We start from the raw sequence: 7,156 nt of genomic DNA, 5'->3' as shown, positions 1-7,156 counted from the left end.
GTTTTGGCCTTCATTTTGAAGTCTATTTCATCAGATATGAATATTGCTACCCCGGTTCTTTTTTCTTTTTGTTTGCTTAAAAGATTTTTTTCCATCCCTTGACTTTCAACCTACGTGAGTCTTTTGTTGTGAGGTGTCTCTCTTGTAAACAACATATATATCAGTCATGCTATCTTATCCAATCAGCTACTCTGTCTTTTGGTTGGAGCGTTTACTCCATTTACATTTAGGGTTATTATTGAAATGTACCCATTTATTGCCATTTTTGTTTATTGTGGTTATATTTTTCTTCCTATTTCTTCTACTAATTACAGCAGTCCTTTTAATATTTCTTGCAGTGCTGGTTTGGTGCTAATATATTCCCTTAGATGTTTTTTGTCTGGGAAGCTCTTTATTTCACTTTCTATTTTGAATGATAGCCTTGCTGGATAGAGTAGTCCTGAATTCAGATTCTTGTTTTTTATTACCTTGATTACATCATGCTATTCCCTTCTGGCTTGTAGTATTTCTGTTGAGAAGTTAGTTGATAGCCTTATGGGGGTTCCTTTGTAGGTAACCTATTGCTTATCTCTTGCTGCCTTTAGGATTCTCTTTATCTTTAATTTTTGGCATTTTAATTATTACGTGTCTTGGTGTGGGCCTGTTTGGTTCTTCTTACTTGGGGCTCTCTGTGCTTCTTGTACTTACATGCCTTTTCTCCTCACTAAGTTAGGGAAGTTTTCTGTCACTATTTCTTCAAGTATATTCTCTAACCCTTGCTCATTTTCTTCTTCTGGAATGCCTATGATGCAGATGTTGTTATGTTTCATATTATTTCACAGTTCTCTTAGGCTGTCTTCCTGTTTTTCAATTGTTTTTTTTTTTTTTTTTGGTTCTCTGATTGTGTGATTTTTTTCTACCCTGTCTTCTAATTCACTGATCCAATCCTCAGCTTCCTCTACTCTGCTGGTTATTCCTTCCAATGTGTTCTTTCTTTAAAAATTGATTTTAGAGAGAAAGGAAGGGTGGGGGAGAGAGAGAGAGAGAGAGAGATGAGAACTTCGATTGGCCACCTCCTGCATGACCCCCACTGGGGATAAGACCCACAACCTGGGCATGTGCCCTGACCGGAAATTGAACCGGTGACCTCTTGGTGCATGGGTCAATGCTCAACCTCTGAATCACACTTGCCGGGTCCCATGTGTTCTTTATTTCTGCTATGTCATTCTTCATTTCCAATTGGTTGGTTTTCAATGCTTCTGTGTCTTTACTCATGCTGTTGAGCTTCTTCATGATTATTACTCTGAAATTTCCCTCTGATCTCTTGCCCATTTCCCTTTCACTTATTTCATCTTCTGTCGAATTATCTTGTTCTTTCATTTGGGATTTGGGTGTTGGTGTTCAGCTGGTTGTGGCTCCCTCTACTGGGTTTGGAGAGTGTGGGAGGAAAACACCATTGTCAAGTCTTACTTTCCTTGGTAGATTTTGTAATTCTTATTTTTGTTCATTTATAGATCAACCCTTCCCTCACCCCTGACTTCTTAGAAGATTTTTTTTTCATATACCTAAATGTATTTACTTTGGCATTTATCTGTTTGGTGTTCTCTGAGCTTCCTGGGTCTGTGGTTTGGTGTCTGACATTAGTATGGGGAACTACCAGTCATTCTTATTTCAAATATTTCTTCTGTTCCTTTCTCTCTTCTCCTTCTGGTATTGCCATTACGTAGGTGTTACACCTTTTGTAGTTCTTGGATATTACGTGGTGGTTTTTTTTTTAAGTCTCTTCCCCCTTTAAGTTTTGGAAGTTTCTATTGCTATATCATTCTTTCCTCAGCCATATCCAGTTCTATGATTGAGTCAAGAATTCTTTCTTTCTGTTACAGATTCTTGACCTCTAGCATTTTGAAAATTATTTCTTAGAATTTTTATCTCTCTACTTAAACTCCCCATCGTTTTTTGCATGTTGTCTACTCTTCCCATTAGAGCCCCTTGCATATACATTATATTTATTTAAATTCCTAATTCCCAGTCTGATCATTCCAACATCCGTGTCATATCTGGGTCTGGTCCTGCTGCTTGCTCTGTGTTGTCAAACCGTGTTCTTTGATTTTTAGTATGCCTTGCAATTTTTGCTTGAAAGCTGGACATGATGTACTGATTAAAAGGAACTCCGGTAAACAGGCTTTTGGTGATGTGGTGAGGTGTCTGGGTAGGGAAGCACTGTATAGTCCCAGATTCGGTCTCCATATTTTAGGGAGCTTATGTCTGTAGACTATCAATGTCACTCTACGTGGGGCAGGATGGCTGGAGTGGACTGTAATTGGGTATCTACCTCCCCCAGTAGCTTAAGCTCTGGTAAAACAATTTCTCTAGAGACCAGCCTTTGTTAAAAAGAACAGCCTGCTCTGGAGTATTTTAAAATGGTTACTTTCCCCTTCCTCTGCTGGAGTACAAGGGAAATTTTCTTTAGTCTTCAGTGTGAGAAGCTGGTAGAGCTTCCGGAGATCAAAGAACAAAATCCATGTGGCCCCTTTAGGACTAACTGTGTGCGCCCCCTGGAGTTTTTAGGGCTCATGGATGTCTATGCAGAGCCCCCAGCAATTTGTTCATTACAGTTTAGGTTTTCCTACCCTGACTCTGGTTCACCTGGAGGGTTCTCTTTGTGAGTTCCCATTTTAGTAACTTGTCATTTTCCAGACCTGCTTGATGGTCCCTCGTGCAGTCAAAGAAGAGCTGTTGGTTTTTCAGATTGTTCAGCTTTTTATTTATTGCTACTACAGAACGCTGACTTCGAAGCTCCTTCCGTGCTGGACCAGAAACTGGAGTCCAGCACAAGGCTTTCAAGGTCTGTTCATGTTGTAGCCTGTATCAGTACTTTGTTCCTTTCTGACGCTGAATAATATTCCATAATAATAATATTCATATTCTGCACTATGTTTATCCATTCATCAGTTAATGGACATTTGGGTTGTGTTCACGTTCTGCCATATGAATAATGCTGCTATGAATATTTATATTCAAGTCTTTGTGTGGACATATGTTTTCATTTCTTTTGAATGTATCCCTAGAAGTAGATTGCTGTCCTTTTTTATTTTAATTGTTTTAAATTTATTGAGATCTGTCTCATGGCCCAACACACAGTTCATAATGGTAAAAGATCATGTTTACTTGGAAAGAATATGTATTTTGCAGTTTTGTGCTGCTGTGTTGTACATATTTTAATTAGATCAAGTTTATTAATCACGCTATTCAAATATTTATTTTTATTGATAGGATGGGGGGAGGTTGTTTGTTGAATCAGTTCCTAAGAGAAGTGTGTTGAAATTCCACTCTGTTTATAGATTTGTCTTTTTCTCCTTTGGCTCTGCAGTTCATGCCTTCTAGATCGAGGGTACAGTGAGCATGTACGAATCTAGAAGTTTTATATATCCCTGAAGAACTGGGCCTTTGGTCATTATAAAATGTTTCCTTTTATCTCTAATATGCTACTTAGCCTATTAATGGACTTATACCAACATCCTTTGTTTTGTGTTTGCATGGCGTATTGTTTTCTGGGTGTGGTTTTGTTTTTGTTTTTTAATTTCAACATTTCTGTGTCTGTATGAGTAAAAGGTGTCCCCTGTAAAGCATATACAACAGGTTTTGTGTTTTCATCCTGTGCGATAATTTTTGTCTTTTATTTAAAGTATTTTGTCTTTTATATATTATGTAATCACTGATGTATTGGGGTTTAAAGCTATCATCTAAATAATGGTTTGCTATTTGTTTATCTATGTTCTTTTATTTTCTATCCTCTTCTGGATTTGTGATGTATTTTTTAATTTCATATATTCTCTTCATTAATTTATTATTTATACCTTCTTCTTCTTTTATTTAATGATACTACCAGAGATCACAACATGCTCATTGAATTTTTTAACATATTTATTTTGCCTTCAGTTTTAAAGACTATTTTCACTGGGTATAGAATCCTCATTTGGTTGTTATTTCTTTCCGTGTTTTGAAGATGTCATTCCATTTTCTTTTGGATTCTGTCATTCCTTTTGAGAAATAAGAACTAAAATCTTGTCGATGATTCTTTGAAGTTATGGGTTTTTTTTTCCCCATCTGTCTGATTTTGAGATTTTTTGTCTTTTTCTTTTTTTAATCTCCACCCAAGGATGTTTTTATTGATTTAAGAGAGACACAGAGAGAGAGACATCAATGTAAGAACATTGATCAGTTGCCTCCCATCCGCACTCCACCTGGGGATCAAACGTACAACCTAGATATGTTCCCTGACAGGGAAATCGAACCCACAAGCTTTCAGTGTCTCTTTGTCTTTTGATTGCTGCATTTTTATTACGATGTGCTTCTGTGTGACTTTCTTTGAAGTAATTCTGTCTGACTTTTTAAATACTCTTTAATCTGTGGCTTAATATTTTAAAAAACAGTTTTGAATAATTCTCAGTCCCTACAAGCTAATAAATGTATCCACTGAATTGATACTTTTTACAGATTTTGATGAAATTTATTTACTTATGAATTAATTTTAGAAATTTATATTTTCCCAGAAAATATATATTTTATTCAAATATTTAAATTGTTTTCCTTTAGTGCTTTTTTTTTTTTTTTTTCCATTTTTTTTTTGTGTTTTTTTTTTTTGTTCAGGTAGAGTGGGAGGGAGAGAGAGGAACAGAGAGAGAGAGAAACATCGATGTGAAAGGGACACATCGAGTGGCTGCCACCCGCACGACTGACCAGAGCCGGGGACAAACTGCAACCAAGGTACATGCCCTTAGCGGGAACCGAACCCGGGTCTCTCAGGACCGCAGGCCGACACTCTAACCGCTGAGCCAAACTGGCCAGGGCTCCTTTAGTGCTTTTTAATGTAGCTATTCTTTTCTGTTTCTGTCTTCCTTTTTGTTAATTTCTGTTCTTAATTTAAATTTTAATTTATTTTACTTTCTTTAATTTATCTTAGTTATTCTTTGTTTTTTTTTAGTTCAATTTAATTTATTTTTATTATTTTTATTTTTAAAAATGTATTTAATGCTATAAATTACCTCTCAGAACCACTTTACACACCCAGAGGTTTTCACATACAGCACTTTCTATGTCATTTAATATCTCATTATTCTACAGTGTTTTCGTCTTTAACCAATGAAGTAGTAGACACGTATTTGTTTACTGACTATATATTTATTGACTATATATTTATTGTTGATTTATAACTTTTTAAAACTCAAAAGCAGAATTTATTTTTCTATCAAATTCCTAATCTGCGTTTCATCCAATGAACGAAGGTAAATTAAGTCCCGTATAAACTCTTGGTAAAAAAAACAACTGTAACTTCCTATGGGAAAAACCCAGCATTTTTGGAAGAAGATCCTATATGTCTGTGCAGGTGGACATGCACGTAGCAAGCGGGTCTGCGCTTTCTTCTCTGTGCCCCCCCGGCTCTGGCTTCTGCACAGCCGAGGCTCCCACCCCACCGTCCTGTGCTGCACTGACAGTCACTCGGGGCCTTGATGACCCAGAACCATGGTGGGACATCTACTTCCGCCCCACGAAGAATGGAAAAGATCCGAATTGAATTCTTCCAACCTTGATTGAATGTCCGCTGAGCTCAGGCTCGATGCTGGGTGGTCATTCCGCAGGTTCTGAGGAACAGGAAGGTTTCCCTCTAAGGGAGGAGCCTCCCTCCTGGTGGCAGGAGATGCTTGCTGCCCGCGACAAGAACCTGTTTTACTACCTGGTGCAGGTGTGGACGCAGGGCCTGTGGACGGTGCAGTGCTCTCTTCTGACAGGTGCTGCCAGGGAAGAACCAAGAGCAGTTTCTGAACAGCTGTGGACTTGCCTCCAAACCTACTCAGTGGTGGCCCAGTGTGAAACCTTGACTAAAGTTCTCCTGGAGGTCTCTGTGCTGGTTCCCAGAGATCCCCGTGCCGCCTCCAGGAGATCCCGGTGCTCTGCTCCAGGAGATCCCCGTGCCGTGTTCCAGGAGATCCCCATGCCATCTCCAGGAGATCCCCTTGCCATCTCCAGGAGATCCCGGTGCTCTGCTCCAGGAGATCCCCGTGCCGTGTTCCAGGAGATCCCCATGCCGTGTTCCAGGAGATCCCCGTGCCATCTCCAGGAGATCCCCATGCCGGCTCCAGGAGATCCCCATGCCGGCTCCAGGAGATCGGAGATCCCTGTGCCGCCTCCAGGAGATCCCCGTGCCGGCTCCAGGAGATCCCTGTGCTCTGCTCCAGGAGATCCTCGTGCCGTGTTCCAGGAGATCCCCGTGCCATCTCCAGGAGATCCCCATGCCGGCTCCAGGAGATCCCCATGCCGGCTCCAGGAGATCGGAGATCCCTGTGCCGCCTCCAGGAGATCCCCGTGCCGGCTCCAGGAGATCCCTGTGCTCTGCTCCAGGAGATCCCCGTGCCGGCTCCAGGAGATCCCCGTGCCGTCTCCAGGAGATCCCCGTGCCGTCTCCAGGAGATCCCTGTGCTCTGCTCCAGGAGATCCCTGTGCCGTCTCCAGGAGATCCCTGTGCTCTGCTCCAGGAGATCCCCGTGCCGTCTCCAGGAGATCCCCGTGCCGTCTCCAGGAGATCCCTGTGCTCTGCTCCAGGAGATCCCCGTGCCGTCTCCAGGAGATCCCCGTGCCGTCTCCAGGAGATCCCCGTGCCGTCTCCAGGAGATCCCTGTGCTCTGCTCCAGGAGATCCCTGTGCCGTCTCCAGGGCAGCAGGCACCAGGCAGGGTGGCGGAGGAAAGCAGCCCTCCCATCGCCTTCCCAGGGCAATGCCCCCACTGCTCACTCCGAGGGGGAACGAAAGACACGTGTCTCACACGGGTACCTCCACCTTGTGCACGTACTGACCCCGCCAGGCTGGTGACTCCCACGGAGCGGCAGCTGGAGTTCCTGATTTCCACGGTGGCCGTGGTGTCAAGGATCACAGAAGGGTTCTGTGTACTCAGTGACTCTCTACATTGCTGCCACCACTGACTTTTACTTATATAATTAGTCGTACCCCTCTTACGACCCTAAATTAACTTATTATCTTATTAACTTACTTGGTAATCGAAGTCATTGGCATGTTTTATCCGTGTCAGTGATTACCGTTTCACCTGGACTTTCACAAGCTCCCTCCAGTCCCCTTTCCTTCTGGATGAAGAATAAGCATCAGTGGTTTGTGTTCAGCAGGT

The sequence above is a fragment of the Molossus molossus genome, unplaced genomic scaffold, assembly GCF_014108415.1.
Source record: "Molossus molossus isolate mMolMol1 unplaced genomic scaffold, mMolMol1.p scaffold_m16_p_5, whole genome shotgun sequence".
Taxonomy (NCBI): Eukaryota; Metazoa; Chordata; class Mammalia; order Chiroptera; family Molossidae; genus Molossus; species Molossus molossus.
Note: the sequence above shows the minus strand (reverse complement) of the source record.